Here is a 10,739-nt window from a genome sequence, read left to right as displayed (position 1 = left end):
TGGGTTTTCTGCGCAGTACAGATGGCTTTATGATAGGTGGTTAATGAGTCCCAGTAGAGGCTCCTGTTGGTCGCTAGATGGGAGGTTCTCTATTTCTTCTCTAGCTTCCTAGCTGTTTGTTTTAGTGTCCTGAGGTCGTCAGAAAACCATATTTCTTGTTTGTTGGCTGGCCGGGGTCTAAATTGTTTTAGGGGGGCTATGGTGTCTATGGCAGTCTTAATTGCTCTTTCGAATTTTTCAAGGGCGTTTTCGATAGTTTCAGAAGTGGTAATGAAGGGTTCAATGAATTTATCTGAAAATGTAGTTGCGTTGACTTTATGCCAATGACGTTGTTTGCTTGGAAGGGAAATCGGCCCATGGGGGGCAGGTTTGGGGTGAGGGGTGTAGAACTCAATAATAAAATGGTCAGTCCAGCTGACTTAGGTCGGAGGTAGACAGGTGACTGGGGAAATTGGCTAGTATCAGATCTAGGGTGTGCCCTGCCTGGTGTGTTGGGCCCACGTTACGTTGTGTTAACCCCAGTAGGGAAAGGTCATTTAGAATAGATTGTGCTTCCTTGCAGTCTTTCTGTTCACTGTGTATGTTAAAATCTCCTACTAATAAGAAGTCTCTGTCGTTGTAAACATAAGGGGCAAGGTTCTCAAGTAGTGTATTTGAAAAGTTTGTGCTGGGTCCTGGTGGGCGGTACACTAGAGCACCCATGCTGGTTTGTTTGGGGGAGAGGGCAGATTTGAAGATCAATAATTCAATGTCGGGAGTGCTTAATTCTGCTACTATGGTACAGTTGATTTCTTGTTTGTGAATAATCGCGATCCCTCCTCCTATTTTCGTGGGGCGATCTAGCCTAATTATTTTATAGCCGATTGGGATTGCTAATGTGATTGAGGGGGTCGAGTGGGGTTTAAGCCAAGTTTCAGTGATGAAACACAGATCTGGCTCGCTGGTGGAAATAAGGTCCCATACTTCAGATGTGTGTTTGGGTAGTGACCTTATATTGCAAAGGATGTTTTTCCTTCCAGTGAGATTTGGGGTGCTGGTTTTATTTTCCCTGACATTGGGGGAGGAAGTATAGGCTATTACATGCCCCTTAGTGCAAGTTACCTGGAACTGTGTGGTAAACTGGGCTCTACAGTGGATACAGGCGAAAGGACCCTCCACGGAGATGTTCTCTTCCTTACCACAATCTTGTGTTTGTTTCACATGTAGATTCCGAAGTACCTGTGCTGAGTAGGTTATCCTGGAGGTAAGGGGATTTTGCAGATTGTACATAGTTATCCCATGGCCCCTGGCCCCGTCCTTTCGCGGACGGGCGCAGACGGGCTGGTCTTAGGCTAGTCTTTGGCGCTGTCGAAGGCGCCCCTCTGCGCGCAACCGCTGAGCGCTTGGGCCGACGACTGGCTAAATAGTCCTTCTAAAGTGGTGCTAGAGCGCTAACCGCTTGACTGCCTCGGGGTTTCTGGGTGTGTCTGTCTCTCACCTGCCCCGCCCTCCGCTCAACGGTATTGGGTACCGAGTCGGACCAGGGCGGGCAGGCTTGAACACTGAGCGCAGACCGGGAAATCAGCCCCTGGTGCCCCTTACAGTTCTGGGGAGTATCGTTCGTGAGTGTGTAAAATTAGTTCTCAATTTCAGACACAGCGTGCAATTTAAAATAATTTGTCAAATGACATGCGGCGCAAGTGAGTTATTTTTAAAATTCGCAATCAATCTTAAAAAAGTCCACCAGCTTTTACGAGTGTTCCGCTCTGAAGAAGTAATTACCTGGCACCAAGCGGGGTCGGGAGACACTGCCACCGTCTTCCCCTTACCGCAATGAGCCCAGGCCTCCTCCTGCCTAAATAGTCCTTCTAAAGTGGTGCTAGAGGGCTAAACGCTCGACTGCCTCGGGGTTTCTGGGAGTGTCTGTCTCTCACCTGCCCCGCCCTAAGCCACAATGGCAGAAACTGTACATTTTTCCTAATTTCATATTGTGGTGCAGGAGGCCAGGAGATCCTTCAGGAATGTCAAGATGAATATTAAGTAGTTAAACCTGGACCTTGTCATATTCTACTCAGCCAGACCAAAGTAAATCCACAGAGGAAAGGCCCATGTGTTTAATGACACCGAATCGGCTCTATCGTACCTAAAGAATCATGCTGGCTGTGGCACACTACTCTAGTGAATAAACTAGCAGATGGCGCATTTCCAGTTGCAGCAACAATAACTGCTCGTCCTCACTCCACCTAAATGTCTATAGATTACTATTAGTTGATCTCTCAGCTGGTTCTTTATATGCATATTTTGGCCAACGCCCTGGTACTATTCTTCTTGTGTCATTCTCTCTTCCCATCAAGAGTAGCTTACATGTCCATGCTTATCACTTTTACTCATGGAATATGTTTTGAACGAGACCAAATGTTGCTACATTATATGACAAATGTGGTCTTGGAGCTCTGCAACTGTTGATCTGATGTCTGCATCAAAACAGCTCATATGTTATGCACCTATAAATCTTAAACCGACGGCCCATTATCTGCTACATTTTCTACTGTCTCTTGCACTGAGCCTCTATTGAACAGGCCATGGGAGAGGCAAGGATAACATAGAAAAATAAATTCATTTTTGAACCTCATTATGGATATGTGGACTGGCGCTGGTGACCAGCACTGCATGGCACTCAACCTACATTGCATAACCTGAAATGTGAGGGTGATAAATGAAGCACAAAACTAGCATATTAGACAGACACAGGACCAGCATCTACTCAAATCCTCCTGACAAGTTACTGCCAAGGGGAAAGCCATAGTCTAAGTCAGAAATTTCAAATGAATAGAAGACAAAGGCTCAAATGGCAGGCCCATCATCATTAACACAGAGTCCAAATTTAAATCCAAAGAGGAAACTTTTGGTAATCTTTCAAAATTCTGGAGACAATTGGAAGTTTGACTAACGTGTTATGATCTGGAAAAAATATTGCAAGTTGACACTGCAGCTAAAGAGCCTTTCATCATACCAACACCAAGATTTTAGTCAACAATAGGGCGAACTGCACCATGGTAGCTTGAAAGAGGTCTACTGCTATAGCCTAGTACTAGTCTGCATGAGTAGTCCACCTACTAGAATATACTGCCCTAGCAGAGAGACAATAGACAGCCAGAACATCATTCATTACATCTTCTGATAGGTGCTGTTTGCTCACCTTTCAAGTTTTGAGCAATATTAGAATGTTGAAGATTTTAGTGAAATATACTTCTCCCTTTATGAAATAGATTATCCGGGACAGAAAGATGAAATTGGGAAGCACAACTCAGCTGCAGCGACTCTGCATACCATGACCATATGGACTGCGCCCAGTACCAGGAACCCTGGATCCCCCGTCACCTGCAACTGCACCAGCACCAAATTCACTGTCTTGAGCCGCAGGCGCCACACAAACAACTGCTGCCACAACTCTTCATGCACAACAACAGGACCATTTACATGCCACAATGGTCACCTTTCAACCACTACCACCGATTTCTGAAAGAGACCAGAAGGAACACCCTAGCCGACCGTGGCAAAGCCAGCTTCAACCACAGCAAAGAACTCTTCAGAATCATCAGGGAGTTCTCAACCCCTCAGCAATGGAAAAAATATGCCCCCCTCATCCCATAAACTCTGTAACACACTGGCGGACTTCTTCAACGACATGATCTCCACCATCTACAAACAATTCGAACCTCCAACCCTCGGCCGTCAACGTGCTAAGTCTCTTCGCTCCCTCAGTCGCAATCTCCAACCACCGGATCACCCCTTGGAACCAGCTTACCACCCAGAACACCACAGACGCCATGCACCCCGTTCACTCTGGAGCACCCACGGACCACTGTTCGCCCCACATGTTCAACCTCTGGAACAGGACCATCAGCAACAAGTTCACAGCCATCTTCAACACATCCATCACCTCACCCATCTTCCTGGATGAGTGGAAACATGCAGAGGTCAATCCCCTCCTCAAAAAACCGTCCTCCGACCCCAACAAACTCAAGAACTGCCAGCCCATCTCCCTGCTCCCCTTTCCCACCAAAGTCCTCGAAAAGGCCATCAACCGCCAACTCACGGATTTCCTCAAGAACAACAATCTTATGGACACATCCCAATCCGGATTCTGCATGAACCACAGCGCCAAAACCGCCCTGATCCCAGCCTCTGAGGGCTTCAGAACCCTCCTAAACTGGGGAGAAGCTGCTGGCCTGTTCCTCCTCTACCTCTCAGCTGCCTTCAATACTGTGTCCCATCATACCCTGATCAAGAGGCTTCATTATATGGGAATCCAGGAGGACACCCTCAAATGGATCGCATCCTTCCTCACCGTAGAAACACAGAGAATCCACCTTCCACCATTCACGTTGGAGCCCAGGAACATTATCTGCTGCATCCCTCAAGGTTCATCCCTCATTCCTAACTCTATTCAATGCCTACATAAACCCCCTAGCCAACATCGGCAGACACCACGGACTGAACATCACCTCCTACGCAGACGACACCCAGCTCATCCTCTCTTTATCCCATAACCTCTCCAGATAGACCCACATGATTTCTCACCTAAAGAAACTTCACTGGCTCCCGGACCACAAGAGATGTCAATTCAAGATTCTGACCTATGTTACAAAGCCCTGTACAACCAACGACCTGCATACTTCAACCAACGCCTGAGCTTCCATCAACCCTCCAGACTCCTGCTCTCCACCTCCCTCTCTCTCACTCATACCGCCTGCATCCCCTAAAGCAACAGTGGAGGACGCTCCTTCTCCTACCTCACAGTGAATTCCTCAACCTCCCCCTCCATCTCCAGACCTCACCCTGCCTCGAGGAATTCAAAAGATGGATTTTCAACTGATGCCACCTGAGCAGCCTGGCTCTCAGCGCCTGGATACCCTTGTGAGTGATTAGCTGTGCTTTATAAATCTGGTTTAATTGATTGATTCTACACTTCCCTCCTTGTTCAAAAAGAACACAGCAATCTCGTTATACGTCAGAATCGGTTTCTAAGAACATCTCCACTACAGCTAAAAAACATTTGAGTGAATTCCTGGAGGGCACACAAGACAATGAATGCCTTATTTTCCAAATGTTTAGCCAGTCCTGGAGTGAAATATCCTTCACTATTGCCACCTGATGCAACAGGATTCTGAATGGATGACCTGCCAATAAAGGTGATGCATACGTGCACCACTGAAGGACTCTAGATCCATAGAGATGATAGAAAAACATCTTTGAGATATTCAAATACTGGTTACACTGCCACATACGTTATCACAGCAGTGGTCTCACCTTTGTTCTTGCATGAAAGACTACAAAAATGCAGAAAGCCATCCAACCCAAGAGTCACAGAACTTCTGTGTCAGCTGACATGGTGATGCTGTGACTTAAACAATGTTCCTTATGTTCACCAGTGTGTCTTGAGTTGGAAAAGCCTTTAACTTGAGAGCATCCCTGACTGCAGGTCTGAACTGAAGACACCAAATCAGAAACCAATATGACTTCTTCCCCGAGAAAGCCAAGACATGCAAAAGCATGTCTGTATTGCACACATGTTCTCAAGAGGAGGAACAGACAATGACCTAAGGAGACAGCCACACATATATGGATAGAGTAAATAACCCAGACTGTTGAGATGAGCCACCACATCTTGAAACACCTTTGATAGAAGCATACAGAATGTCTCTGTTTTGATTGAAAGATTCAAAAACACGAATCCAAATTCGGATGAATTTCCTGCTCCAATCCGGAAGATCAAAAAATACTAATTAAAATCCATTGTCCCCTCCGACAAGGATACCAGTTTTCCATGGCATCTTTTTGTAAAAGAGCAGCAACCTTTATCAACAAGAAGTTTGTGTGTGGAGGACAGACCAGTGTTTTTTGTACAAACTGAAATTTATGACCGACATTTGGAGGACCCACTGCAATGTTATATCACTCCATTTGTTTATTGCATTCATTTCAGGGGTTTGTTAAGCCCTGCTAACTACCTTGTGGTAGCCTCAGAATGCTTTTTGTCAGATGGGTACGTAGGGCGGGAATAGCAACTGCGCTTGACAGAAACCAGCAATGAAGCCTGTGAGTGACTCAGAAGAGATTCCGGGCCTGATTCACAGAACTAACTTAAGGCAAAATCCTAAACTTACTACCATTTTGGTATTCACAGAAGGCACTTTCTCATTTCGGTATTCACAGAAGTTAGGAGTCCTAACTTTAGGAGTCCCAAATGCCTTCTGTGAATACCGAAAGTCTTAAAGTTAGGATTTTTCTCAGTTTAGGAGTCCTAAAGTTAAGACTCCTAACTTTACTACTCCTAAACTGAGAAAAATACTAACTTTAAGGCTTTCGGTATTCGCAGAAGTCATTTAGGAGTCCTAAAGTTAGGACTCCTAACTTCTGTGAATACCGAAATGAGTAAGTGCCTTCTGTGAATACCAAAATGAGTAAGTGCCTTCTGTGAATACCAAAATGGTAGTAAGTTTAGGATTTTGTCTTAAGTTAGTTCTGTGAATCGGGCCCACAGTGTCTGGAAACAGCATACAGTAATATATCCCCCAATCAGAGACCCATGAACTGGAATTGCCAAGGGCCTTGTTGGAATTGAGAATGATGGCAAAGAAAATGGTCTCCTGACACATAACCCTCCCTATGTTGCTTAGGGATAACAAGTAAACATCTTTTGCTCCTACATCTTTGGTTGCCTTCATCTGGCAAACCCATTGGTGTTACCCCGAAACGTCCTATGCTACAAATGAAATTTAAGTGATGAGGATGCCAACCCTAGAGTCTTACCAGTTACTCGTCTTTCCAAAGGTGGTCATAGATGAACACAACTTTAGGCACCAAATGGTATATCATTCATTTTGGCATGAACATCTCCTAAAACATTGGTGGTTCTCATTCATCGTGGCCTGGAATTAGCATACTGGTCTCCATCAGTCTAACTTAATTTTGTTCATACACATCCGCAAAGTCAATGTTAGAGGTGCAAGACCATACTGTAAAAGCTCCTGAAAAGGCGGACAGTATTGCTCATGCCAATTAGGAGTGGCCAGGAGAGCCAGCCGCTCCCATCAAAGCAAGGACATAATAAGCCAGCAAACAAGTTGTATTTGTAGACCTAATTGCCATAATATTGGAGCAATGTTTTCTTCTAAAATCATCAACTAGCTACGATCCAGGATCTATAGGATACTAGGAGGAGCATTCGGGGTAGTGTTTTGCCTCTTGCCCGAAGACGCTTTGCCAACCATAGCTCCAGTGTATAGAGTTGTCAAACATGAAGGGTATGAAGATATTGCCCTGTATCTTCCAGAGGTTGAACGGAGACAGCTAGAAGAGATAGAAATCTAACCCAGGCTTCCTGCACCCTGTCATGCAAGGCCTAGCTGAAAAGCAGGAAAACCTGCCAACTACTTTTCTGCATGTATCGGTTTAAATAAAATGGCTTGAACTTGATTCGTTTCAAGAGAAATAACCAGTTTTTCTGCTGCTTTTTTAAATTACAGCGAGGAAGGGAAAGCAGAATTGTCAGCAGAGTGTTGCCTCTCCAGGCCACTGGAATTCAGCAACTCAACCAACATTTTAAAAGAAGTGTAGACACCAGGTAAAAATTGTTGATCTGAGTCATAACTGTCACCCCTATAATATTGTTCTGAAATTGCAAGGACGTCTTAACCAGTCAACGGGCAATTCAATATTAATTACCCTTAATTAGGGAGCTGCTTCAACAGTAGCAGAATGTAAAAACATTGCTGACACAAAGTATCTTACTGAACAGATTCTGGAGTTATTGGTGGTAAAAATGTCAAAGATGTTGACTTCAACTCAAGCAAATGAACTACCAAGTTCCCTGATGAGATTATCAAATTCAGAAACTGCTTTGAGACTGGCTTCGAAGGAACATGAGACCCTATCATAGCCAAGTCAGAAGTTATCAGCATCAGTACAGGGTTGACCAAAGTTACAGGCACCAATGCCTTTCAATGGCTTCAGCCAGCTCATCAGAGAGCATGGGCGCAGTGGCAAGGTGACTTTCGGAAACCATCTAGTAAGCACCTGTTGAAGGAAACGGACCTATTTAGCCTCCTATAGAACTGGAGTCAATTTTGAAGATAAGTAAATGCTGTACTTGGGTCTTCTGTATTTCTATTTAAACAATTCTTTATTAGGTTAACAAGCTACATATTTTCTACAGAGGTCCCAAAAAGATTACAAATAATACAGAGATCACTTCATAAATATATACATTCTATGTTTCTTATCAGATGTACGATATTCTTTCTTGTGCTTTGCGTCAAGAAGCGAACTCCATGTGGCCTTTGTCCTCCTCAACCTGGAAAGACTTAGATGTAGATAGCCTCGAAGAAGCCGTCAGCAATATCTCGATAGTTTTGCAATGCAGGAGGGTACATCATTTCCTCAACATCAGAGACCGAGTCAAGACCTGACTATAATATTGCTTCCAGTAAGACCCACAAGGCTTAAAGCCACATGATTTTAACACCCATATAATAAAAAAGGTTCAACAGAAATTTAGGAACAACAACTTGAACGCCATATCAATGGAGGTATTGAAAGAAAAAAGACACTTTCAGAGGTGCACTGGTTGCATTTAACAGCTGGCATGACTTTACGTAGATGACATTTGTTACTTTGCCAAAAAATGTTGGATAAAAACTTTGTAGGCACTGCATAAATCCGACAGTACTCTATCAGGGGTTACATAGTACATGCATTAGCCTCTGGTCCTTGCTTGGAAGTATACACTAACAAAGGATTCTGCCACCAAGAGCATCGGTACCAAGTGTCACGGATCTCCAGTAACTCTCCCCATCCCCAGTTACCAATACCAGGGGCATTGGAAACAGAGGGAGTTGTTCTTGGGAAGTATGGGCATAGTTCCTGGGTATCAAGAAAGGGCAACTCAAGTTTCCTTAAAAATATATTGCTGTGGAAATCTGTAATTCTGGTTCTGATTCTACTGCTTATTCCTCATTTTCCCTCCGCCCCCAAAGTATTTTACCCAGAGACCAAACACCTCTTTCAGCTGGTGGACTCTCTAGGCGAAAAACAGCGGATTTACAGTGCTTCTAATTCCGATGAGATTGGTCAGTACCATCAACAGCCCATCAAATTTAAGAGGACACTCTTAAATAGGACTTCTGTAGACAGATATTTACAAATGTTATCATATAAAAGGCTTACATGTTCTCCAAATGGCACTGGATGTTGTTGGAGCTGAGGCTGGAGTCTCACAATACTTTAAGTGGGGTTCTAAAAATAGTTTAAAAGAAGATCCAACCCATGGTTTTAGATATGCACAATTGCTACACAATTTCTTGAAGTAGTCGTCCGACCGAAAGTAGGGGAAGCGCTCAGAAGGGCAGTAATCACTGATAGAGTTGGTGATACAACATCATTAACGAAGTTCTCGACAATACTCTTTTAAGATCATTCTAAACTTCATCCACCTCCTTGCCGAAAAACAAATCTGCCTCATCTCAGAAAAGTTGCTGACTCACCTTTGTCAAAGTGCTCTTCAGAATGGGATGCATTCTCATCAGACCTCACTTTGGACACCAAAGACATACATGTACGTTGCTTGTTCAAAGTGCTGACTTCCAAAGGTGCCACAGGTTTGGGTAAATTATTAGTTAATCAGCAATGGTTGGGGTATGATTTATCAGTCATCAGGCTATTTTTCACACTTTGTGGTTGCTTCAAAAGGCAAATCCCTTAGAAGCAGACTGTGCAGTTACTCCAGATCTATGTTGCGGAACAGGCACGGATAGGGTTAAAAAAGAAGACTTATTTCAATTAAAATATAGTTGGTAGAATCTTGCCCTTGAATGACTTGAGTAAGCTTGAACTTCCTGAACTGAAATGTGAGCTCTCCATTCGCAAGAGCCCAAGATTGAACTCATTCATTCGTCGTGACTTTGCAAACAACTCTAGTAAAGGTACATCAAGACCATACAAGGAAGGAGTCCTTTTCCTCTAACTGATACATGAATCTGGAAGACTGGTATTTGCTTCCAGATCAAATTTTTTTCTCAAGTTTCTTCTTTGCTGATCCCAAAAAGGTACTTCACTCAAGAGTTATCGGTTCTTTGAACAGTGAGAACAAGTTGATTCTTAAAGGACTCCCTTCAGAGGGTTCATCAGTTCTCAGGAGGTAAACCTATCTGAGCCATCACATTTCTGTCACAAATGCCATGAGTGCTGAAGGTTATTCTATGGCAGGCAGTTCATTTTCAGCAATCATGCTAATGTACCCAACACTGCAAACTGAGAACATGAACATTACTGTTGGGGGCTGGGGTGGGCATAGTTGCGAGCTAACATATCTCTGAGGGGGGACACAAGTTAGAACTCATTCGGCTTCTTCCTCTGCTGTCCCTACTTCTGCCCTGGTTGATTCTTCTTCATCCGAAGGCGGGGTAGCATCTTGGCGGCTTGGGGCCATGTAATGGTATGGTCGCGTGGTACCTTCCTAAACCAATTCTCCTGCTCAAATCAGCGGACGCTGGAATAAAGGACCGGCTTGTTTAATAGTATAGTCCCAATACTTCTTGAGGAGAGGAAAAGGGCAACAAGAAAAAACACACACCAATCAGGAGAATGCAGGTTTGCCGTAGTCTGGAGGTGGGAGACGACTGCCTGGGGCGAGCCCACCTTCAGCAACCGGTCGTCGAGATAGGGGAAGACTGGAACCCCTGATCTGCACAGATGAG

The sequence above is a fragment of the Lissotriton vulgaris genome, chromosome 1_1 (genome assembly GCF_964263255.1).
Source record: "Lissotriton vulgaris chromosome 1_1, aLisVul1.2, whole genome shotgun sequence".
In the NCBI taxonomy this organism is placed as follows: domain Eukaryota; kingdom Metazoa; phylum Chordata; class Amphibia; order Caudata; family Salamandridae; genus Lissotriton; species Lissotriton vulgaris.
Note: the sequence above shows the minus strand (reverse complement) of the source record.